The sequence below is a fragment of the Heptranchias perlo genome, chromosome 6, assembly GCF_035084215.1.
Source record: "Heptranchias perlo isolate sHepPer1 chromosome 6, sHepPer1.hap1, whole genome shotgun sequence".
Lineage (NCBI taxonomy): Eukaryota > Metazoa > Chordata > Chondrichthyes > Hexanchiformes > Hexanchidae > Heptranchias > Heptranchias perlo.
In genome coordinates this window covers 107,227,938-107,254,030 of record NC_090330.1, presented here as the reverse complement: position 1 = coordinate 107,254,030, position 26,093 = coordinate 107,227,938, and the positions used below count along the sequence as shown (strand labels likewise).

General features: G+C 44.1%; 1 long non-coding RNA gene across 1 annotated transcript; it reads right to left on the bottom strand.

Moving 5' to 3' along the window:
- Nucleotides 1–10,084: 10,084 nt before the first annotated feature.
- LOC137322601 (uncharacterized) lies at nucleotides 10,085–26,093 on the bottom strand. Its single transcript, XR_010963201.1, has 3 exons — nucleotides 26,053–26,093; nucleotides 11,117–11,269; nucleotides 10,085–10,962 (listed from the first exon to the last, which is right to left on the bottom strand). It is a non-coding gene; the product is annotated as an uncharacterized lncRNA (long non-coding RNA).

Sequence of the window (26,093 nt, the reverse complement as noted above, 5' to 3'; positions counted from 1 at the left end):
GATATTTTTCTACAGGGGTTGGGAGCGGCCTTGTATATGGCCCAAGTGGATTGTCTTCATTTGTGAGCCTGATCAGTGAACGTTGGCAGGTTTAGTGACATTTTCCAATCTGAGATGTCCATTATGTCGATAGATAAATAAGAATATCTACTGAGCGTGTAATTTATCTTGATATAGTGTTGTACCAAGACATTCTAGAGTGGATAATTGAGATTAAAGCAAACAAGATATCATGAAGGCAACGGGTGTTATCTATAAACTCTGTGACTAATCGATACCTAGTAACTATAGAAAACAAACTCAACTGACATGGTTGGGTGGGATTGTTCTCCTTATAGCAAAGAAGGTTAAGGGGAGATTTAATAGAGGTGTACAAAATTGTGATGGGTTTTGATAGAGTAAAAAAGGAGAAACTGTTTCCACTGGCAGGAAGACCGGTAACCAGAAGACCCAGATTTAAGGTAATTGGCAAAAAAGCCATGGGAGAGATGAGGAGAATTTTTTTTACTTAGCGAGTAGTTATGATCTGGAATGCACTGCCTGAAAAGGTGGTGGAAGCAGATTCAATAGTAACTTTCAAAAGGGAATTGGATATATACATCAAAAAGAAAAATTTGCACGACTATGAGGAACGAGCAGGAGAGTGGGACTAATTGGTAGCTCTTTCAGAGAGCCGGCACAGGCACGATGGGCTGAATGGCCTCCCTCTGTCGTGTATGATTCTATAATTTTTATCAGAATATAAGAATAAACAATGGGGGAACAGTGGAAAATCCTGCTTACTTCATAAATGTCAAAAAGCCGACATTACGAGTGACAGTCACAATTGAGCTGCAAAGGCCATTATCACTTCGGCTCAGAAGATTGGGATTGTTCTATTCCACATTATTTGCCTTTTTCTATACAACATATGTGGAGCAAAGTTTTATCTGTAACTGTTGTTATTTTTATTGTTTTTTCATGAGTACTACTGCAAGTTTAGAGTTTGCTTTAACACTATTTATGGAGAATCTGAAGTATCTTTCCAGACTTGATCAAGAGTACCTCGTCAGCTGTGAAGCACTTTACGACGTCCTGAGGTGAAAGGCGCCATATAAATGCAAGTCTTTCTTTCTTCCATGTTCGGCCACCATCCTGAAAATTTTTAAAATCAATCAATTCATTCATGGGGATGGCTCAACCTCACATCATATTATTTTCATCAGTGGGGCAACAAATTACTTTCATGTACTACTTAGAAAGAAAAGTCACTCATAGGGGGTAACATTCCACGACTAGAAAGATTAGAGTAAAATCACTGCATTTTTCACTTGTAACTGACTAGGAATTAAGTGGAAGACCTTTCTCTCCACTAATGCAGTTTGAGGAATATGAATTTATATTTATTTTGGCCAGAAGAATGGCTAATCTGGAAGCATCTAAAATAATCTCCATTTCACCCCACTCAAGTGACTGATGAAACTCTTAAATGGCACCAGCACCAGCAGAGCTCATACAGGTGGCTGTGCATAGCTGGGTACGGTAGCATAGTGGTTATGTTACTGGACTAGTAATCCAGAGGCCTGAATTAATAATCCAGAGTCATGAGTTCAAATCCCACTACAGTAGCTGGGGAATTTAAATCTGGAATTTAAAAAAAAACTAGTATTAGTAATGGTGGCCATGAAACTACTGGATTGTCGTTAAAAAACCCATCTGGTTCACTAATGCCCGTTAGGGAAGAAAACCTGCCGTCCTTACCCAGTCTTGCCCATATGTGACTCCCAGGCTCACAGCAATGTGGCTGATTCTTAATCGCCCTCTGAAATAGCCTAGCAAGCCATTCAGTTGTACAATCTTGCAACAAAAAGTCATAATAAGAATAAAACCGGACGGACCACTAGGCACCGGACATGACGAAGGGCAAACCAAGCCCAGTCAACCCTGAAAAGTCTCCCTCACTAACATCTGGGGACAATCTGCCAAAATAGGGAGAGCTGTCCCACAGACTAGTCAAGCAACAGCCAGACATAGCCATACTCACAGAATCATACCTTTCAGCCAATGTCCCAGATTCTTCCATCACCATCCCTGGGTATGTCCTGTTTCACTGGTAGGACAGTCCCGCTAGAGGTACAGTATTATATAGTCAGGAGGGAGTGGCCCTGGGAGTCCTCAACATTGACTCTGGACCCCATGAAATCTCATGGCATCAGGTCAAACATGGGCAAGGAAACCTTCTGCTGATTACCACCTGCCACCCTCCCTCAGCTGGTAAATCAGTCCGCCTTCATGTTAAGAAGCACTGAGGGTAGCAAGGGCACAGAATGTACTCTGGGTGGGGGACTTCAATATCCATCACCAAGCGTGGCTCGGTCGCACCACTACTGGCCGAGTCCTGAAGAACATAGCTACCAGACAGGGCTTGCGGCAGGCGATGAGCAAACCAACACAAGGGAAAAACCTCACCAATCTACCTGTCGCAGATGCATCTGTCCATGACAGCATTGGTAGGAATGACCACCGCACAGTTCTTGTGGAGACGAAGTCCCATCTTCACACTGAGGACACCATTCAATGTGTCGTGTGGCACTACCATCGTGCTAAATGGGATAGATTCAGAACAGATCTAGCAGCTCAAAACTGGGCATACATGAGGCGCTGTGGGCCATCAGCAGCAGCAGAATTGTATTCCAGACAATCTGTAACCTCATGGCCCGGCATATTCCTCACTCTACCATTACCAACAAGCCAGGGGATCAACCCTGGTTCAATGAGGAGTGTAGAAGAGCATGCCAGGAGCAGCACCAGGCGTCTCTAAAAATGAGGTGCCAACTTGGTGAAGCTACAACACAGGACTACATGCATGCTAAACAGCGGAAGCAACATGCTATAGACAGAGCTAAGCAATTCCACAACCAACGGATCAGATCAAAGCATTGCAGTCCTGCCACATCCAGTCGTGAACGGTGGTGGACAATTAAATAACTAACGTGAGGATGGAGGCTCCGTGAACAACCCCATCCTCAATGATGGCGGAGTCCAACACATGAGTGCAAAAGACAAGGCTGAAGCATTTGCGACCATCTTTAGCCAGAAGTGCCGAGTGGATGATCCATCTCGGCCTCCTCCCGATATCCCCACCATCACAGAAGCTAATCTTCAGCCAATCCGATTCACTCCACGTGATATCAAGAAACGGCAGAGTGCACTGGATACAACAAAGGCTACGGGCCCTGACAACATCCCGGCTGTAGTGCTGAAGACTTGTGCACCAGAACTAGCCATGCCTCTAGCCAAGCTGTTCCAGTACAGCTACAACACTGGCATCTACCAGACAATGTGGAAAATTGCCCAGGTATGTCCTGTCCACAAAAAGCAGGACAAATCCAATCTGTCTAATTACTCTCAATCATCAGCAAAGTGATGGAAGGTGTCGTCGACAGTGCTATCAAGCAGCACTTACTCACCAATAACCTGCTCACAAATGCTCAGTTTGGGTTCCACCAGGACCACTCGGCTCCAGACCTCATTACAGCCTTGGTCCAAATATGGACAAAAGAGCTGAATTCCAGAGGTGAGGTGAGAGTGACTGCCCTTGACATCAAGGCAGCATTTGACCGGGTATGGCACCAAGGAGCCCTAGTAAAATTGAAGTCAATGGGAATCAGGGGGAAAACTCTCCAGTGGCTGGAGTCATACCTCGCACAAAGGAAGATGGTAGTGGTTGTTGGAGGTCAATGATCTCAGCCCCAGAACATAATTCCAGGAGTTCCTCAGGGCAGTATCCTAGGCCCAACCATCTTCAGCTGCTTCATCAATGACCTTCCCTCCATCATAAGGTCAGAAATGGGGATGTTCGCTGATGATTGCAAAGTATTCAATTCCATTTGCAACCCCTCAGATAATGAAGCAGTCCGTGCCCGCAATGACCATCTCCAACAAGAGAGAATCTAACCACCTCCCCTGCACCATGGCTGCAGTGTCTGCCATCTACAGGATGCACCTCAGCAACTCGCCAAGACTTCTTCGACAGCACCTCTCAAACCCGTGACCTCTACCACCTAGAAAGACAAGGGCAGCAGGCACACGGGAACAACATGACCTGCACGTTCCCCTCTAAGTCACACACCATCCTGACTTGGAAATATATCGCCGTTCCTTCATCGTCGCTGTGTCAAAATCCTGGAACTCACTGCACTGTGAGTGCTAACAGCACTGTGGGAGAACCTTCACCACACGGACTGCAGCGGTTCAAGAAGGCAGCTCACCAAGGGCAATTAGGGATGGGCAATAAATGCTGGCCTTTCCAGCGACGCCCACATCCCATGAACGAATGGAAAGAAAAGAAATTGGAGCATTCGGGATGACAGAGCAGCATGTTCATAAAGTTCTTTCACAGACAGTTTTTGCTGTGGACTCATGTCACAACAAACCGTCCAAACTCATTTCACACACAATGCTGGTACGAGAGGTGAAAGAACAGTGCCCAAATCCACTCCACCAGCCAAATTGTCCAGTACTTTAAAATAAATCTAGAAGATCTCCTGTGGCTTAGTCACAGGTAGTCTGGAACCTGGAGTGCAGTCTTTGATACGTACTGTGGTCCTACAAGAGCAGCAGCAGTGGAAACAACAGAAACAACAACAAGCATTTTTATAGTGCCCTTAAGTGAGAAAAACATCCAAACATCCCAGAGGCATAATCAAAAAAAAAACAAGCCAAAGAAGCAGAGGTCCGGTGAGGAAGGCTAATTGGTCAATCATTAACAGGTGTATAGAGGTTTGCAGTCTATTTGAATAGCAACTCTCGGGAGGCCGTCTGAAGCTTCTCTCTCTCGAGTTTTATTCAATGCAAGAAACTTTGTGACTGTAATCTGAGTTCAAAATCTGTCCTGAGCCCTGATGCTCTACTGTAGGGATAAATACAGGATACCTAGGTACGCTCTTGCATACATACCAACCTAGAAAACTACTAAAAGCTGAGCAACAGCTTCAAAAAGCTGACACATCAACCTCCCCCCACCCCCCGCCCCCCAAAAAATATGATAACTCAAAAACTGCCCTGAATATAAGACTATGATACTGATACTGAAAGTACAGCGGGACACAGGATGCCCAACATTTCTGCACTTCCATTTAGGTTGCCAACTCTGGATGGACGTATTCCTGGAGGTTTCATCCCATGACCTCCTGCCACCAACTGCCCCGCACCCACGCTCCCGCCATTGGTCGCCCAACACGACCGTTCCTTGCCGCACCAATTGGAAAACTCATCATTACCCAATTGGATGATTCTTGACATGTCAGTGAAACAGCCTTTTTTCCCATCTCCAATATTTTTAGGATTAATAAACAGAAGTGTTCAAAGAGAATGAAAAAGACACTTTTTTTTTAGATGTCCCTGCGATTTTTCTCCAGGGTTGCTCGCAGCAGTGTCCTGGAGATTAATCTTCAATTCCTGGCGACTCCAGGGCAACCCTGGAGGGTTGGGAACCCTACTTCCATTGGAGGAAATAAATATATAGGGTCCAGAGGCATTCTCTCCCAGTTTGAATTTTTATTTAAAAAATTGTGCATTCTGGTTCACTATAAATACTTTAATACTTCACAATTAAATTTTTAAACCCAAAAATAAATAACATTTGGGTTTTTAGCAGATGAACTAGACTTTGTTTTCTTAGTGGTCACTGTTCCTCTTGAACTCTCCCCCAGTTCCCAGAGACACTGTACCCCATCCAACCCCATACCTAGCTTACAGACATACTCTCTCCCTCTCCAGCCCTCTCAGTTTATGCTCAACATCATCCAGAACAAAGCAGACTGCTTAATTGTTGACTCTACCATTGAACACAATATCCACTCCCTCTACCAACGGTGCACAGTCGCTGCAGCATGTACTATCTACAGCATAGACTGGAGCAACTCACCAAGCTTACTTCGACAGCACCTCGCAGCCCCGCGACCTCTATCAAGCAAGAAGGACAAGAGTAGCAAGATCATGGACACCATTCACCTGCAAGATCCCCAACCAAGACACACACTATCCTGACTTGGACATCTAACACCATTGTGAGAACACCATCACCACAAGGACTGCAGTGCTTCAAGGAGAAGGCCCAGCATTGGTTTTTCAGGGCAACTAAGGATGTGCAATAAATGCAGAAACCGTCCCAAAGAGCTGACAACACAAAAAACAACATACAACTGAACATCAGTGCTGAATGAAGGCATATGACCAAAGCCTCTGCTTCAAGGTAACCGAATAGTTCAGTTCATTTTTATTACATTGCAAAATGTTAACAAAAACCTTGAAATCCAATCACATTCTGCAAAACCTGTAATATCAACATTTGACATACGAAAAGAATAGTTACAACGGGAGTGCAGTGGGACATGAACTTTTCATGACTTAAGCTGCAACTATACTCAATTCTCCATCAGATGTATTATAGGAAAAATCAAAAGTACACAAATTGCAATTTTTGCAGCAATAAATTTAGAAATTTTTGAAGAGAGAGGAAATTCTGATGGTGCATAATTTATTTCCCAGTTGATTTTGATTTTTTGCCACTTCTTGGTATTTTTTACAACACAGAAACAGGTCATTCGGCCCAACAGGTCTATGCCGGTGTTTATGCTCCACACGAGCCTCCTCCCACCCTCCTTCTTCTCACCCTATCAACATATCCTTCTAGTCCTTTCTCCCTCATGTGTTTATCTAAATGCATCTATGCTATTCCCCTTAACCACTCCATGTGGTAGTGAAATTCACATTCTCACCACTCTCTGAGTAAAGAAGTTTCTCCTGAATTCCCTATTGGATTTATTAGTGACTATCTTGTATTAATGGCCCCTAGTTTTGCACTCCCCCACTCCCCCCTTGCATTTTGAAGTGTATTTCGGCTGCATAGGTTCTGTTCTCTGGAAATTTATTCCTAAACCACTATGCCTCTCCACTGCTCTCCTCATTTAAAAGCCTCCTAAAAAACCCATCTCTTCAACCAAGCTTTAGGTCATGCACTCAATCTCTACATTTGTGGGTCAGCATCTGTTTTCCCTACACTTATGTGTGAAGTGTATTTTATGTTAAAAGTGCACTATAAAGACAAATTGTTGTATTCATTTTTTTTTAGTATGTGGAATATGTGAGTGAATAGGTGGCAGTACCAAAATTATAGAAATAGGTCCAGGTACCATAAGGTTAGTTTTGAATTACAATAAGATATTCCAGGAACACACACCAGCAGTATACGTGTTAATGATAAGAAACACTCCTATTTCGTGGTTTTAAGTGACAAGGGCCTTTATCTAAGTGATAAATAGCTCATAAAAGATAGACAAGCTGTCAGTTACAGTATTTTATGGTAGTGAAGGTCAAATGTTTGAATTGCACCAATAGAATTATAGTTAAAGGAGGACAGTTTCTTTTTACTCAAATACTTCCATTATCTATTTGGGAGGTAACACAAAGGGAGACTTGGATCTCTTTTAAAATAAACAAAGCAAAGGTCTCTTTACAAATGTGAAAAAAAAAGATAATTTGCAGATCTTCAAGGATACAAGCCTGGCAATCCCTGGGGGCGGGCCCGGGGCAGTGTGGAACTTCCACCTTGGAGTTTAAGTGGGCATGTGCCAAAGCAGAGGTCAGGGTACCACTACCACCACAGTGTAAGTAAGGCCATTGTGCCAGCCTAAGATCCTCAAAATCTTTCTTTAAAAAAAATCTAAGTCAGAGTGGCAACCAGTGTTATGCAGGCCAAGGGAACAGCAGTAGGAGCATGACTTATGATCGTGCTAGTATAAATTATTTGAGGTCCAGATTCCAATAAGCAGTCACGTCCAGCTTTGATGCACACGGGGAGGATTTCCTCTGTTCTCTATTCCACTCGTTCATTAAATAAAATGATGTCACTCGCAATATATCGTGCAGTCTGTCATTTTTTTTAAAGTGCAGGCAAGCATTATGTTTGGAAAAGACAACCAAAGTGGGGCGCAATTTTTTCTCTGCCCACTGCCCAGTTCACGCTGAGAAATGCAACGGTGGGCAGATGAAAATGGCCAAAACGGCCGGGAAGTCGTTGAGAAGCAGCTGCCAGGCCGTTAAAATCGGGCGGCAGGAGGCCAAGGCCGGGGATCCAGGAGAACAGTCGACAGGCCAAGGCAAGTAGATCGGGGGGGCTCAGCAGGGGAATTGTAGTCCAGGGGGTTGAAAGCCTGGGGCTGGGATGGCCCGAGGCTTCCTTGTGGGGCCCAGATAGGGTTGCCAACCCTGGTTGGACGTATTCCTGGAGGTTTCATCACATGTCTCCCACTGCCCCGCCTCCACTATTAGTCACCCATCGGGCTGATAAGTGGCAAGTAACATTTGTGCCAGACAAGTGCCAGGCAATGACCATCTCCAACAGTAGAGAGTCTAACCACCTCCCCTTGACATTCAACGGCATTACCATCACCGAATCCCCCACCATCAAAATCCTAGGGGTCACCATTGACCAGAAACTTAACTGGACCAGCCACATAAACACTGTGGCTACAAGACCAGGTCAGAGGCTGGGTATTTTGCGGTGAGTGACTCCCCAAAGCCTTTCCACCATCTATAAGGCACAAGTCAGGAGTGTGATGGAATACTCTCCACTTGCCTGGATGAGTGCAGCTCCAACAACACTCAAGAAGCTCGACACCATCCAGGACAAAGCAGCCCGCTTGATTGGCACCCCATCCACCACCCTAAACATTCACTCCCTTCACCACCGGCGCACCGTAGCTGCAGTGTGCACCATCCACAGGATGCACTGCAGCAACTCGCCAAGGCTTCTTCAACAGCACCTCCCAAACCCGTGACCTCTGTCACCTAGAAGGACAAGGGCAGCAGGCACATTGGAACAACACCACCTGCACGTTCCCCTCCAAGTCACACACCATCCTGACTTGGAAATATATCGCCGTTCCTTCATCGTCACTGGGTCAAAATCCTGGAACTCCCTACCCAACAGCACTGTGGGAGAACCTTCACCACACAGACTGCAGCGGTTCAAGAAGGCGGCTCACCACCACCTTCTCAAGGGCAATTAGGGATGGGCAATAAATGCCGGCCTTGCCAGCGACGCCCACATCCCATGAACGAATAAACAAAACCCAACACGTCCATCCTCGCAACACACCGCCTTCCCAAGGCCAATTAAGAAATGAACACTCTTTGTTACCAAATTGGATGACTCTCAACCAGTCAAGCAGCCCGTCTTCCAATCTCCAATGTTTTTTTTATAACTAATAAGCAAAAGTGTTCAAAGAAAATAAATGTCCTGATGATTTTTCTCCAGGATTGCTTGTAGCAGTGCCCTGAAGATCAATCTTCAATTCCTGGAGACTCCAAAACAATCCTGAGGCCAGAGGAGCACGCTTGCATCCCTTGCTGGTCCTCTTCTGGCCCCGGCGGCTTTTCCTGGCAGGTTTGGCCCAGCATGGAAGCCATCGCTACTCCTCACGCTCGGGCCTCAGGTTAAAATAGCAGATCGGGGCCCAGTGATGAAATCGGAGCCCGATCTGCACATTTAAAGACTTGGGGTGGGTGGCCCTGCTGACTGCAATTTAAAATATGCAGTCGGCCAGATCGGAGTGGGAAAGGAGCAGTCAAGTCTCCCACTCCATTTTAACTGCCTCCCTGCCTGGGAGGTTGGGGGGTGCTTTCTGGCTGCGATCGGCGAGCCCGGGGCAAGGGTGGGGGCAAGGATTTCTTGTGAGGCCTAGAGGAACACTCAGGTTCCCTATTTCTATTTGCTGTTAATCTTGTTTACATTAGGCTGTCTTTAGGATCACAATTTTCCGTACACACAGTTCTGGTGTGTAGTCCCAGTCTGCGTCCTGCGAATAAACAGTAGCCAGCGACTTCAGTTAAAGATAATTATCTAGGTCACACTCAAAGGAAATGTGATTGCGTTTAATACTAGATTACTGAAAGGATCAGGGGTGGTTTAAATTAATCAGATTATGACCAGTGGGTGTTCAGGAAAAGTGGAAAATTAAATTGTTTACAAGTAAGCATTTTTTATACTCCTATCATTCTGTAGGCTATATAATGAATAATACAAACAATCAAAATCACATCTTATTAGCCAAATTTATTGAACTTAAAAATTTATTGAAGGGTTACAAGATAATCAGAACCAGGTAATACAAGTGCACACATCCTTGAAACTGTATACTATAATCAGTGCTGCATGCTGTCTTTCAAGCTCACAAATCTGCCTCATTACAACCAGTGCCACTTTGAACAATGGATGTCGTAGATGATAGATTCAGAGAGCGGAGAGTCTCAGGAACAATGCACCAAAGCAAAATGACAGGGCCATGGCATATACAAAGGCCTCGATTTTAAACCCCGAAGGGCAGGAAAGGGTCGGGCGAGAGGTTAAAATTTTGAAAATCACGATCCTGTCTCCATAATGTTAACAGCAGCAAGTCATGTAATCGCCAAGTCTCTTGCTGCTGAGAGGCGGGAGGCTCGTGAGTAAGCACGGCAGAGGCACGATGGGCCGAATAGCCTCCTTCTGTGCTGTATCATTCTATGAAATGTAATTTGGGGTCCTGTGAAGCAATTAGGACCAATTAGGGTAGGTTGCAGAGTACAGAACCCCTGCGAAAGCACCCCGCAGATGGAGGAAGTGAACTCCTCTCTGCCGTGGTGGACAGAGTGCCTGGCAGGACGGCCAACACCTCACACATCTGTTCTTGTGCCTCCAGTGTTCTCCTTTTCATTGCTGGCCCCCCGGAGCTCTACATCCCTGTCCTGCTGAGCAGAGCTCGGAGAGGACGGCGCCCTTCCGCGGTACCGGCCCATCTATCTCAGTAACCCGCCCACTTGATGTGCCAGTATCTGCGCCGGTGCCTGCAACGCATGTATCGTGTGACGGTGCGTCCTCGGGAGGGATGAGTGCCTCTTCCTCCTCTGTGGGCATGGGCTCGTGTTCTTCATGTGAGGGCCCTGGAGGAAAGAAGGGTGAAGGTTTTAGTAACGGCACTTGGAAAAATGTAATTGTGAGCATGGAAAACTTGACCGCGCTGGTTGGAGTGTTGACGTTGGCTAAAGGCGCAGTTGGTCTGTGGGAGAAGAGGGGGTGTCAGGTTAAATCAGTCACCCTGATCCGCCATCCTCGTCATCAGCAATGCTCAAGGGTGCTGGAGGTGCCGCATCTCTCCAGTGCCTCCTCCTCCACCGGGGTCATTTCCACGAACTCTGGTGGTCCTCTGCCGGTCCTGGCCCTCTCCCCGGAATTCTGTGCTCACTTGTCCTGCAAAAAGGGGTAGGACAGCGTTATGAGTCGCCAGCAAGGAAAGCATAAGGAGAAGTTGTTGCTTCTGGGACAACGTCTATTGAAATAAAAGTAAATATTTGAAAGAAGGTATCTGGCAGTGAAATACCAGATTGAGTTTCTGCCTTAAAATCATCGACAGAGGCTTTTTATCATTTACGGCAGTACACAAGGAAATAAATCTCAGTTATACACAACGGGGCTGATAATACAACAGCAGACAGGCAATGTGCTGAGCCTGAGACCTACGGCAGGCGTGAGGTACTTAAGCGACCTCAATGTGGGCACTGAGCACAAAGAGGACTGTGAGCCTGAGCACAAGCTCTATGCAAGGTCAATTTGGTCATTGACTTTCATGCAAAGGAAGACTTGCATTTATCGAGCGCCTTTCACAACTTCAGGATGTCCCTAAGCGCTCCACAGCCCATGAAGTACTTTTGAAGTGTAGTCACTATCGTAATGTAGAAAACATGACAGCCAATTTGCGCACAGCAAGCTCCCACAAACAGCAACGTGATAATGACTAGATAATTTTTTTTTAAAGTGATGTTGGTTGAGGGTTAAATATTGGCCAGGTCACCAGGGAGAACTCCACTGCTCTTCTTCAAAATAATACCACGGGATCTTTTACATCCACCCGAGAGGGCAGGCGTGGACGCGGTTTAACGTCATTCGAAAGACAGCACCTCCGACAGTGCAGCACTCCCTCAAGGAGAGTCAGCCTAGATTATGTGCTCAAGTCTCTGGAGTGGGGCTTGAACCCACAACCTTCTGACTCAGAGGAGAGGAATGCTACCCACTGAACCACAGCTTACACCTCATAGGTAGCTGCCCCATAATGTGGCTTGAACTCCTGAGCAGTACTCCAGACACACAGGCACCATTTTAAATGGACGGTGAAGGGGCGGTTGCTATTAAAAAAGAAAACAAATTGCCAATACTTCTGGCCCCAGCATCCCTGTCTTCCTGCCCCCTTGCCTGGTGCTCGCTGCTACACCATCCCCTCCGCCCTGTCCCTGGTAACGCCACCCGCGCCCCCCCCCCAACCCCCCCCCCCCCCCCCCCCCACCAAATGCCAGAAAATCACAGTGTACAGTGGACAGCTGCTGCTGAAGCCCAATTTTCAAGTGACTCCGTTCAGAGGGTTGCCAACGCTCCAGGATTGCCCTGGAGTCGCCAGGAATTGAAGCTTGATCTCCAGGACGCTGCTGCGAGCAAAACCCAGGAAAAAAAATCAGAGGGACAGTAAAAAGATTGAGGTTTTTTCAATTTCTTTGAACACTTTCATTTATTAGTTTTAAAAAATATCGGATATAGGGGAAAAAGCCATTCTACCAATCTTTAATAGCAAAACTAGTATTTTTCTTTTTAAATTACAAATAATCAGGACGGGATTTTTCCGAACAAAACAGGCCAGATCAAAAAAAAGTCTCCAACAGAGAAAATGATAAAGAAGCAGAAGACTGTCACCATTAAATATATCTACTGGAGCTCAGATGGTGACTACTTGCGTTTCAACACTCTGATTGTCACAGAAACCTTGTTTATTTTTCCATTCTTATCAACAGAGACACAGTTCCCATCAGAGCAGCCTGTCGAGTCTCAATTTAGCTATTTACAGATGATAACGAGATAACTGCAAGCGCAGCCTTTACCCAATACACCGATGTCTTCTACCATCATCCACCAGATTTGATACTCTTAATATTATATGCAACAATTTTGTCAACACAATATTTTTGCACTGCTTCTAATTATGTTTTATTTTAAATTGAATTCATTAACCTGTTGCTTCTAATCCTGGAACGTGAGCTCAGTCACATCTCGGGAACTCTCTGCTGAAAGTGTTTCCTTTTCATTCAAAGAGATCATACATACTAGCCTTTCTTAAACTGTAAATAGGCTTAACATACAAAATAAAACCTTTTTTTTTCATCACGGGTAAAGAACGGTGATTTTGAGACTAACTATTTTTAGTCCTCGAAGTTAAAATAACAGACAGGTTTCTCTTATCAGCATCCAATACTCAACAACTAACAACTTGCATTTATATAGTGCCTTTAACGTAGTAAAACACCCCAAGCTGCTTCACAGGAGCGTTACTCAGACAATACCCTCAGTTTACATCCACTGCTCACTATTACGGAATCATGCAGCACAGAAGGAGGCCATTCGGTCCATCGTTGCCTGTGCCTGGTCTTTGAGAGAGCTATCCAATTAGTCCCACTCCCCCTGCTCTTTCCTCATAGCCCAGAAAATTTCTAATTTTCAAGTATTTATCCAATTCCCTTTTGAAAGTTATTATTGAATCTGTTTCCACCGCCCTTTCAGGCAGCGCATTCCAGATCATAACAACTCGCTGCGTGAAAAAAGATCTCCAAATCTCTCCCTGGCTCTTTTACCAGGGGAGAGATATTGTTTGGCAGTGTGTTTTCTGCCGAATTGGAGAGATCTAAAGTGAACCATGTGTAAGTTATATTACTGGTGCAAACTTCAGCAGTAGAAAGGAAAGAAAGAAAGAAAGAACTTTCATTTATATAGCGTTTTAGCACATCTTCAGGACATCCCAGAGCACTTTACAATCAAAGGATTGAGCAGAAGAGTCCATTGTTTACTTTTACCATTCAGGATTTTGTGGCCATTTCTTATACTTGAATACAAGAGATTTTTGGGCAGAAGCTTGCCTGAAGGGGAGCAGTTTCTCCAGTCAGCCCTATGCAGGGTTGGCCATCAATGGGCAGCTGAGAGTTCATTCGAATGCGGGACGGCCAGTTGTTTTTGCACAGTTGCCAAATAATGGCCCAATCGTTAGCAATGTCTGGTCATTTAGGAGATATCTAGCACCTTGGTGTTGACACATTTCTTTGATCTCTGCTAGGCTATGAACAGAGACTTAAAAAAAAATCAATGCAGAGCCCAGAAGCCAGCAGAAGACTACGAAAGGAGTTCTGCTTCACTGCCTTGCTGCTGCAGATGTAACCTCTGCACTGTTGGTAGGGTAGATAGCAGAATGAAAGATCTACGTTATGCAAGAATCTCCCCAAGTGGGCTTCAAGACGCATACAAACAGAAATTCCGCAATGAAATGGTCCAGATCACAAGGGAGTTTCATTGTTGCACTCCTGGGTCCTGATACCGCACCAGAGATACAGGGCAGTGGAAACCAACTTCTGTTTAAAAAAAAAATCAACAACCAAACTACTCGAGGAAGTGACTGACACCACAGAGCCCAAGTATCAAGGGATATGGGGAAAAAGCGGGGACAGGGTACTGAGTTAGACGATCAGCCATGATCATTTTGAATGTCGGAGCAGGCCAGAAGGGCCGAATGGCCTACTCTTGCTCCTATTTTCTATGTTTCTAAGTAGATACCTGTGGCAGACCCAAACATTTCTCCAAATGTGCTATGAGATACTTTATGTTCACCTAAACAGGCAGTAGGACCTCACCTGAAAGATGGCACCTCTGACAATGCAGCACTCCCTCAGTATTGCACTGAAATGTCAACCTAGATTATGGGTTTAGGATTGTATTGGAGTTTGAACACTTCAACTTTCTAACTCAGAAGCAAGAGTGCTACTACTGAGTCAAGCTGACATTTAGTGGATAAGGTCAAATTTTGCTTCAAAGTAAGTGCGGGCTTGCATATAAATTTTTTGGAGAGCATGAATATGGAATATTAGGAGGTACCCTTATAATTGTAACAATTATGATCAAAATGACATACAGCTCTGGTGCTTCCTCAACCAAAAAAAAAAACAAATTGCCAATATTTTTTTGTAATTCGGACAGTATCCTTTAAAGATGTAAATGTATGGGTGCATTCCAGCCATTGATTAACTGGAAAAAGACAAATAGAAAATTGCAGCTACATCAAATTTACAGTCACCGTTCAGCAGCATTAATGGGCAATTCTGACATTGAGCCCACATTGCTAAATTACATTCTGAAAGAAAGACAGACTTGAGTGTGTATAGCATGTTATCACAATTCTTACAAACATCTCAGAGCACTTTGCCTACGATCAATTACTTTTGAAGGCAACTTTGGTGGCTGTTTTTGTGCACAGCAAAATCCCACTAACTAAGTCAATCTGCTTTTGGTTGAGAGAGGAAACACTAGACCTACTGTTTTTTGAATAGTGCTATGAAATCTTTAGTATCCACTGGAGTAGGCAGATAGGGCTTACTCTTAACATCTCAACCATGAAGACACACGACTGCTGATATTACTTCCTGCTCTGCTGCACCCGGCCTGTCCAGACTGAGGTATGCTGAAATTTGATGGGCCAGGTCATTATACAGCAGCCAAAAAGCCCTCAAGCCCAAAAAACATTTGGCTGGATAAGGACAAAAGTTGTCCAATTACCTGTTTGGCTTCTTTGCTTTGCTGCCTGACCCCCTCAGATCCTTCAGACTGAGTTGGGGGGTGGGGGGTGGTGTCCAGACGTATGGCCCTCTGCGGGATTCTGTGCTGAAGCACCAGCGCAGAAATTTTTAAAAATTAGCTTCTCTCGGGATGTGGGCACTGCATTTATTGCCCATCTCTAGTTTCCCTGAGAAAGTGGTGATGAGCCATCTCCTTGGACCACCGCAGTCCTTGTGCTCTAATGATGGTACGGAATTTTTAGGATATTGACCCAGCAACGATGAAGGAGCAGCGATACATGTTCAAGTCAGGATGTTGTGTGTCGTGGGAGGGGAATTTAGAAGTGATTGTGCACCCACGACATTATTGAGGCAAGAAAGCTGAGAACCATGAGAACATCAGACCTGCGTTTATATTGTAGGCACAGACCCAGTTCTGCTCCTCGGTAGAAGCCTAAGAAGTTACGGGGAAATGTAAAAGGAGGAGAGACCCGATCTAACAGGTCTCCGTCCCCTTTTCCTGTCCCTACTACCTGGGAAATGAGCACTCCCTAGGTGCTAGGGAGAACAGGAACTAGGGGCCCACCTCTGATAATGCAGCAGTCTTTCAGTACTGGGGCATCATTCTATATTATATGCTCAAGGCCTAGAATGGGGCTTGAAATCAAAACCTGCTGACTCAGAGGTGAAAGTAATACCAACGGATCATCTCAAGGAACTGAAAAAAAGTTCAAATTTTGCTACATTATCATACAATAAGCTTGTCAGGAATAGCATAGAAATTAATTTGTATTTGCAGTTTTCTTGTACTATAACTGGTTTAGAAAAGTGAATTATTGACCAGTACTCGTGTTTCAGGAGCTTGCTTGCTCCTGGTAAAATGGACAAATACTGCCAGCATCTTCTGACAGACTCTAGTGGATGTGATGCACTAAGGTTGGAGTTCATTTTCTTTGATAGGAAAACCTGTAGTTAACATGCCCTCCGCTGATCCAGAACGAATATAAGAAATACTTAAGGGACGATTGATTTGACAAGTAACAAGTTATTGATCAGATAGCAGATGAAGAGACTGGTCAATAATCTGCCAATATTTAGCTGGAGACCACTGAGATTTGGATTGATGGATTAATTAAAGTTTGCTTTTTTTTTCACCCCTTCATGCTTTATTACTAAGGGAAAGTTCAACAAAAGTGCTTTCACTTCAAAGGACTGATATTGGAAATCATTGTCAAAGTAACCTAAAATTAGATCTTCTAGACTATTAGATGACTATTTTAATCTATTGTAAAAAAAATTGCTATGTGAGGCATACATGTTAATCAGTATGTTATTAAATCGGAACTATTTTTATCTTGCTATATGTATTTTTAAAATGTTTATTTCTTTCAGTTTCTTGCAAGTTACATCCATCTTCAGGCATCATCCTTTAGCTGCAGTTTAGATACAGTCAGCAATCAGAACCATTACATGATGTGCTGACATGAAGTGTAAATCCAGTGGTGTGAGATGGGCATGATATATATCCCTGTTTCCCTGTGTGGAACACATCACTCCATCTACTGGTTTGGCTGGGAACAGTTCAGATAACATGAACAATCTAAGAGTCCCGATATGTCTGAACTAAGAACCCTTTCTCTTTCCCTGTCCTTCAAACCCAAAGCATTATTAAAACATGTGCCCCAAGAGCCTGCCTGCATCAACCTGAAGGAGACAGTTGCAGTTTAAGGAATAACCATTAGGTATTCATGGAATGTAGAATCTAAGCTCGATGCAGTTGGGACACAGGCAGGAAATCAAAAGACTCTGGTCAGGTTTACTCGAGATTGATACATCATTTAATTGAAAAGCATTGACAGTTCTTACCACAGGATTCATTCAGTGTAAGAAAAAGGGGATGTGTTTCAACAATGCACACAGTGAGTGGAGCTCTAGGCTGTGTGTACTCAGACGTCAGAACCATAATTTCTGTACCTTTAATGTGCTGGCTGTTTGCCTGACCTGTAGCTATCTCTGTGGCAACAAGTGCTGCTATCAGCGCCTTGATCAAGGCCTTTGCTGGCTTGTTGCTGGCATTTCCAGGCAGGTCCATGCTGCAGGCCACCTTTACTTAGAATCATAGAATCATACAGCACAGAAGGAGGCCATTTGGCCCATCGTGCCTGTGCCGGCTCTTTGGAAGAGCGATCCGATTAGTCCCATTCCCTTGCTCTTTCCCCATAGCCCTGCAAGTTTTTGTTTTGCATGCAAAATAGTTCATTGTTATTGGAATGTAACAGTTCTCTCAGTATGAAGTGATTTGTTATTAGTAAGGAATAGCTATTTTTTCCTTTTTGTTGAAAAAGGGGCCAAATGCTTCTTTGTCCCCATTGTTTTTACAAAATGGCAGGAGTATTTACATTTGAAATATGCAATTTCATTGAATACGATTGTTAGCTAAAAAAATTACATAGCAGTAAAACATATTATTATATGCATACGCCTCATGCAATGGAGCACAAAAAATAAACTTAACGGCCGAGAAATTGGTTCACATCAGCCTGAGTGCAGGGAGTGATCCCTTGCACCGGATCATGTAGACCCGAGGCACACCCGATATTGGGCCTCACTTACATGAGGCCGGCGAGCTGCGGATGCGACCTCTACCACCTAGAAGGACAAGAGCAGCAGGCACATGGGAACAACACCACCTGCACGTTCCCCTCCAAGTCACACACCATCCCGACTTGGAAATATATCGCCGTTCCTTCATCGTCGCTGGGTCAAAATCCTGGAACTTCCTTCTTAACAGCACTGTGGGAGAACCGTCACCACACGGACTGCAGCGGTTCAAGAAGGCGGCTCACCACCACCTTCTCAAGGGCAATTAGGGATGGGCAATAAATGCCGGCCTCGCCAGCGACGCCCACATCCCATGAACGAATTTTTAAAAATGTAGACCCGAGGCACACCCGATATTGGGCCTCACTTACATGAGGCCGGTAAGCTGCGGATGGCTGCTGGGCAAAGAGGATTTCAATTTCGGATCGCTGTGTCCCCGGCAGCAGCCCTCAAGTAGGTCCTGAGAGGGGTGGGGGGGGGGGGGAAGCGATCAGAGGGAGGGAGGGAGGGGGAGAACTAAGGAGGCCAATTGGGGGCCAGCAACAGTCTTCAGCATTGCAGTGGAGATCCTCGTAGCTCCACATTCAGGTAAGTATTTCTTTTAAACTTGCCTTTTTGGTGGCAGCCTCCAGGGCTCCTTTTAAGGACCACCGGTTAGGCGGCATGTAGACTACATTTGGTGCCAGCTGCGTTCAGGGCAGCCCAGTTTTGCAAGGGGAGCCTTAAACAGGCGCTGGGCCCCCTATTTGCATATGCGAAGAGCCTAATGCCTGTTTCAGGCGTGGGCCCTGGACGCCTTCTTTTCTGCCTTTACCAATATGGCGGGCGGTGCACTTCAGGAGCAAAAAGAGCCTCTCAATTCCCGTTGTGCGGCTCAAACCCACAACCTTCTGACCCAGAGACAGGAGTGTTACTAACTGAGCCAAGCTGATGCATGTCAGGAATTATGAGCCTGAATCGTTCCATTACGTGGAGCAGTGTGGTTCCAACGTATTCTACTATTGTGCCACCAAACCGTTATAGAAACTGCTGGATATTCATTTTCATTGATTTTATGCCCAGGCGACAAGTTGAAAATCCACCCCATTGTTCTGAGCTACATCTAAAAGCCACACTTTCTAGGCCTTCCTTAACGAAGTGACTAATTTATGGGAAATAGAATCAGGAGTTGCACTATTCCCTGCACTGGCTGGTAATTTATTCTATCAACTATTGACCCGATTGTCCTGAGTTGATATTTCTAATACTGCAGCCAACTGAGATTTATGCTAATTACTTCCAAATTCTGGTTGGCAAAAAAAGGAATATTAAAATTGAATCTACTTGGTATTGAGCATTACTTAAAAGAAAATTAAAACAAATTTTAAAGAAACAAACAGAATTTGGTTTCCAAAAGTAATAAATCAACTGGGGTAAAGGGGGCTATAATTCACTTTAGTCATTAGTGTTAGTTGTATCCATGTGATTTATATCAATTGGTGTTAATTGTATCCATGTGATTTATCAATTAGTGTTAATTGTATTCAGGTGGTGTGTATCAATTGGGGACTCTCGTATCTATTTATAGAGGGCTTATCTAGGGTGTGGTGTGTGTAATGTGGAGCTCTGTGAATAAAGGCTTGGAAGCAACTGAAGACCAAGCTCTGGTACTCTATCCTTTATAACAAGAGACCACAGGCCATGAAATTCCTCAGAGATGCTCCCACTCCACCGCCATTATTGCAGTGGTTGTGCGGTGGGAACCCGGTTTATACATGTAAACGGGGCGAAATAATACTAGCAGAGTGGGAGCAGCTCCAAGGGATTTCCCGACTAATTCTTCCAAAGCATCACTAAAAATATGGCATATTGAGTATTGCCATTAAACTTTCAACCCCCCCCCCCCGCCTTTGAAAACGATGTTAGTCCAACCTTGGTGTACTGGGTAATTAGATTTTTCTAGCATAAAAAAATATAAAGTAGCATAATTTGCAATTTGTGCCAAGAGTTATTGCTAGCAAACTTTATTTTGATAGATTACAATTTATAAAGCTTTATAGTGACCTCTGGTGCTGGTAAAACAGAACTGAGCACAACTGCATTTGGTGAATGTTTATGGAGCTGCAGATCAAACACCATGTGCAACCGTTTGCTAAGCATGTATGGAATGCTATTGTCCGAGATGCTGATGTTTCATTAAACTAATTTAATGTAGGCATTAACCCATTAATGGTTATATGAACATGTGAAATATTTGTCTGCTAATATTGCAGACAGTTATACATCTCCAATTGCCTTGATGTTATCATGCCAATGAACAAAGATCCCAAGCTCTGCCCATTGGTACTTCAAAGTTGCATTGGGGTCCTACTGCCATCATAGGATCCCATTCACTGTGCTCTCTAAGCTGCGCGTGTACGCGGCCGCGCAGTAGTCTGTTGTGGGCCGCGCACTTAAAGATTCCGTCCGTGCACCAAACCAATGCTTTCGGCCCCTCTCCCACACCGACCAGTGCCCGGACCCCAGCCCTTCTTCAGCTCTGCCTCTGGTGCTGGGGAGTGTCCGAGTGTCTGGAGGTCCGAGTGTCCAATCCCGCAGCTCTGGCCCTGGGAGGCGACGGATTCAAGGCCTCAATTTTTTTCTTCCTGAGCCCCTCAACTTTATTTGGCGAGTGGTCCGGGAACCAACAGGAAGAGAGGTCAGGCCAGAGGGCCAAGGGAGCAGCGTGTTCTGCACCAATCGCAGTGGAACCTGAGTCGGTGAGTCAGGTGAGTTCGTGTGAACACCTATTAAACAATTTATCTTCTGAAAGCTAAATCGAGATTTCTTTTGTCAAGAAAACAGTTTAACATTTGTCAGTATTTTGTTTTCCTGCAGTTCCTATTATGAGTTTCAGACACTTTAATGCCAAGTGGGCCAGGTGTTTAAAGGTCATTCACTTCCGTCTTTCCATGTGCTGTTATTTAAAGGTTCAGAGATTGATTTCCCCCTCATTATGCATTGATTTGTGATATTTAGAGGGACAATGTCTCACCTTTTCTGCGCCTTTACTAGTTAAAGTAACATCCTTCCTGTTAGTCTTGAGTCACATTCTGTACTAGAGGAAACTGTTGTCTATTTTGGTGGCTTGTGCCTTTAAAATTCTCATCCTCTCATCAAATCCCTCCAAACCCTGTCTATGGCTGTAACCTCCTCCAGCCCTACAATCCTCTTTTTATAAGGAGAAACTGTTTCCAGTGACAGAAGAGTCGGTAACCAGAGGACACAGAAGTAAGGTGATTGGCAAAAGAAACAGAGGCGACGTAAGGAAAAAAACACTTTACGCAGCGAGTTGTGATGATCTGGAATGCGCTGCCTGAAAGGGTGGTGGAAGCAGATTCAGTAATATCTTTAAAAAGGGAATTGGATAAATACTTGAAGTGGAAAAAATTGCAGGGCTATGGGGGAAAGAGCAGGGGAGTGGGACTAATTGGATAGCTCTTTCAAAGAGCCGGCACAGCCACAGTGGGCCAAGTGGCCTCCCCCTGTGCTGTAAGATTCGATGACTATTCCGCAGCTCCGGCCCCAGCCGCCATATCGTTTAGCGCATTGCTAGGAAATGCAGTCAGCTGATTGGCTGCGTGGAAACCAGACCAGGAAGTAAAATCAAAACCGATGCGTTTGTCAGTGGCCAGAGACCGGACCTATCTGCCCAATCAGAGACCAGGCATCTCTGCCCAATCAGAGACCAGGCACCTCCGCCCAATCAGAGATGAGGGGCCCATACATAGAGGCAGCCAAAACAAACGAGACCTGCGAGATGTACAATTGGAATGCAATAATTTGTTAAGCCCTGCTGAGGATTCAATGGAGGGAGGGGAGGGGAGGGGAGGGAGGAGAGGGGGAAGAGGAGGGAGGGGGGGGGGGAAGAGGAGGGAGGGGGGGGGGCAAGGAGAGCTTTAATTAAACTGTTCCCTATCCCCATATTCACACTGACTGATTTGACAGCTGTTTTGTATTTGACTCAATTTAAATATTCTGATTCAAACAGAAATAAATTGTGTGCAATCAGTCATTAAGCTGATTCAACAAAAAGCTGATTGGAATTGTTCCCATCAGATAATTTAAGAAAATATAACGAGACTGGTTTGCTCAATCCTAGTGCAACTTAAGAAACCAATTTCATAAATTATATAAATTTATCAGCCAATATAACATTAAATTGTTACAATTATCCCTTATTTGCTACATTTGTTCTTTGTTATTTACCCTGAATAATGTTTTCTAAAAAGATGTTCTATTTAAAGTTGTGATTTAAAAAAAATAGTGCTGCACACAGCCTTTATATCGGTGCACAAACCCAAATTCATTCTGCGCATGGCCGAAAAAAATTAGAGGAGAGCTTGATCCCAGTATGCACGGACTAATGAGGGTCCCACCTCTTTCTGATGGAAAGGACCATTTCAAGGACCCCAGCAAAATGGCAAAGACCAGGACGCTGGCAGGACCAGGGCAGTAAGTGCTGCGCTGCTATTTTGATCACGCTAGCGTCCAGTTCCGGCCTGGCGGAGAGGATGAAAATCGTTAAGTCCTCGTTGAATCAGGATGGTCAAGAGGCCTGCTGTTACCATAATAGCCGAAGAACTGAGCAGGATAGTTTTGGACTTGCCAAGGTTTAGTTGGAGGATACTGTGAGTCCTGCACAGATTGGATGTTGGACAGGTGATTGGACAACGCAGCAACAGTTGTGGAGTCAAGAGCAGTGTTGATAAGGCTGGGTGTCATCAACTTTATATATACAAGCTGATCCAATGTTTGTGGATTATGTCACTGAGAGATAGCATGTGGATGAGGAAAAGCAGAGGACCAAGAATGGAACCTTGGGACGTACCAGAGGTGACCATTTCAGATTAACACCTTTGTTCTTTCCACTTCCACCTTTTGTTTATTCCATTTCCCAGAGATCTCCCAACCTCCTTTGTCTCTGTTCTCCCTTGCCTTCTCTGTGTTTCTGAACTCCCCTGCCTTCTTAATTCCTCCACTATCCCTTTCCAACTATGTCTGTTGATTACTGATCTATTGTTTCCGAGATCCTCTTATGTTCTGAACTCCAATAGGCCCTGCCCTTTCTGTGTCTGAGACCAATCTTCTGTCTTCCCTGTGTCTCTAAGATGCTTTTTCATTCTTCAATCAAGGGGTGTGGTTCTGAGTTTCCTTTCTGCTATCCTCCATGTTGCTGAATCCAATATCCCTTGCCTTTCCCAGCCCATAGATCCTCTTCTACCCCTCCTGTGGCTAAGATTCTCTTACCCTCTTTGTCTCAGAAATTCCCCAATTCTCTCTCTGCCCCACTTTTCTAAGATCTAAATTCTAAGCTTTCACATTTGTACACACTGGTTTTGAAAAATTGACATGAATTTATTTAATCCATTGTAAATGTGTTCTGGTAAAAAAGTCTAAGAAATGTTATTTATTCAGTTATTCATATGATTATTGAAGCAAATTGAAATGATTGATGTGCAAACTGCTTCTGAATCATGTTAAGTATTCCTATTGATTTGATTTGATGTAAAGGAGTGGCAGAGGATTTCCGTGCCCAAAAAAAGCTAGAGATGTTTCGGCCTAAATAATTTACAAACGAGTTTCCTCGCTTAGAAAGCGCCGCTACGCCGTAGTTACACCGAAAAATTATAAGGAAATTTCTAGTCTTAAATTTCTAAATGGGGAGGGGGCTCTGCAATGCCCGCCTAGGCTGGGCAGATAAAGTTTCAGCCAGACAGGAACCAAGCAATGTAAACAGGGTTCTGCTTGGCTGGAACCCAGACTGCAATGCAAAATCCAATCTGACAATCCATTATGTGAGGCTATGATATAGAACGTGTACTTCTAACCAAAGAATAATTGAGCTGATGAATATGACTTATTGACTATGAATAAATGAGAAGGAGGACGGGAAGGTAACCAATAGCAAAAGTAACGGCTTGTTTTCCACAGCGTGTTCTTGAAGCTACAGGCGGCAATGTAAAATCACCTTGAAATGCTATCCTTCAAAGTAACAAGCCAAGATTTTCTGACTAGTGTTATTCTAAAGCTGGCAATCGCCCATTTAACAAAGCCAGGCTTAAAATAACCCTACTAGGAAAATCTAGGCTTCAGTCTGTAGCTTCAAGAACACACTACAGAAAACAAGCCATTACAGTGTTACCTTCCCCTTCCCCCACCATGTTACTTATTCATAGTCATTAAGTTATATTCATCAGCTCAGTTATCCTTTGGTTAAAAGTACACGTTCTATATCATAGCCTCACACAATGCACGATCAGATTGGAATGCATAATTACGGAGCTATATGTGACAGCTCGCTAAACAATTTAGCAATTCTACCTTAAATTGTCCAGTTAACCCTCTCTCTGTCATATCAAACCTATCGTAATCTGAGCAAAACATTAGCAAAGCATCCAAATGTTATAAGTGAAAACCCATCCGAAGCCAGTACTCTAAATATATATGTGAACTTTCCACTATTTCACTGCCTAACACTGCTAAAACATGCAGATAGAAAATGCAAATTCCACTCCTACTCCTGACATCCTCCACCTTGGATAGCACAAAAACAACTCACCACCCTACCCACACCAAACATACAAGTATGAATCATACAATTCCAATGTCTAGCACATCTTATTAAGCAGCAATGTCTGTGCATCACAAGATAATTATGGATGAGAAAAACCATTCAGCCCATCTTAGTTCATCTATCTGGAAAGAACCGACTTTCCCTCCATAACATAAGAAACAAGAGCAGGAGTAGCCTAGTCCGCCATTCAATCAGATCATGGCTGATCTTCAACCTCAACTCCTCTTTGCTGCCGATCCCCATATCCCTTGATTCCCCTAGAGTCTATAAATCTATCTATCTCGGCCTTAAATATACTCAACGACTCAGCATCCACAGTCCTCTGGGGTAGAGAATTCCAAAGATTCACAACCCTCTGAGTGAAGAAATTCCTCCTCATTTCAGTGTTAAATGGCCGACCCCTTATCCTGCGACTATGCCCTCTAGTTCTAGACTCTCCAGCCAGGAGAAACAGCCTCTCAGCATCTACCCTGTCAAGCCCCCCATTGCAGCATCCAATAGTTTCTTAAATGATTCCAGGATTTTTACCTCCACTACTCTATCTGGAAGCCTATTCCATATATTGATCGCTCTTTGAGTGAAGAATCATTTCCTGGTATCAGTTCTAAATTTATCTTTTACCAGTGTGAACCAGTGACCCTTGTCCTATTCTCACAATTTAAAGTAATATTCTGGATTTACTTCTTTCACTTCTGTAACTGTCTTTTATACCTCCATAAGATGATCTCCTAGATACCTCCTTTCCAGGCTGAAATAGGTTTTCATTACTTTAAAATGGAATATTGATAAGCTCTGACTGAGAAATAATAGCATCTGTAAAAGTCTGCCTGAAACCACTAACACGCATTACATGGGAAACATATGTCTGCAATTATATCATGCCATACATATATATTGAAACAAAAAGTAAAGGCGCATAGGAATTTGTTGAAAATGACATAGCATTGGATTTTTTCATCACTTTGGAAATCTCAGCAACCTTGAACTTCAAACCCATCAAAGTGAATACAAAAAGGAGTCTGCACAGAAAAAGGTCCGTACGTGCGAATGTAGATAAAAGCAAAAATCTTTGCTCATGAAAATAATGAACCACTAGGAGGGTTCACAATTCCAGCTATCTGGCTTTTCTAATTTATTACCATACACGCAGCTTTTAAAAAAATTCAATAATTACCATGATGATGCAAAAAGATACTTACCCTCCTCCTTATAATGGAAGTCACAAAGCTCGCAATGCTAC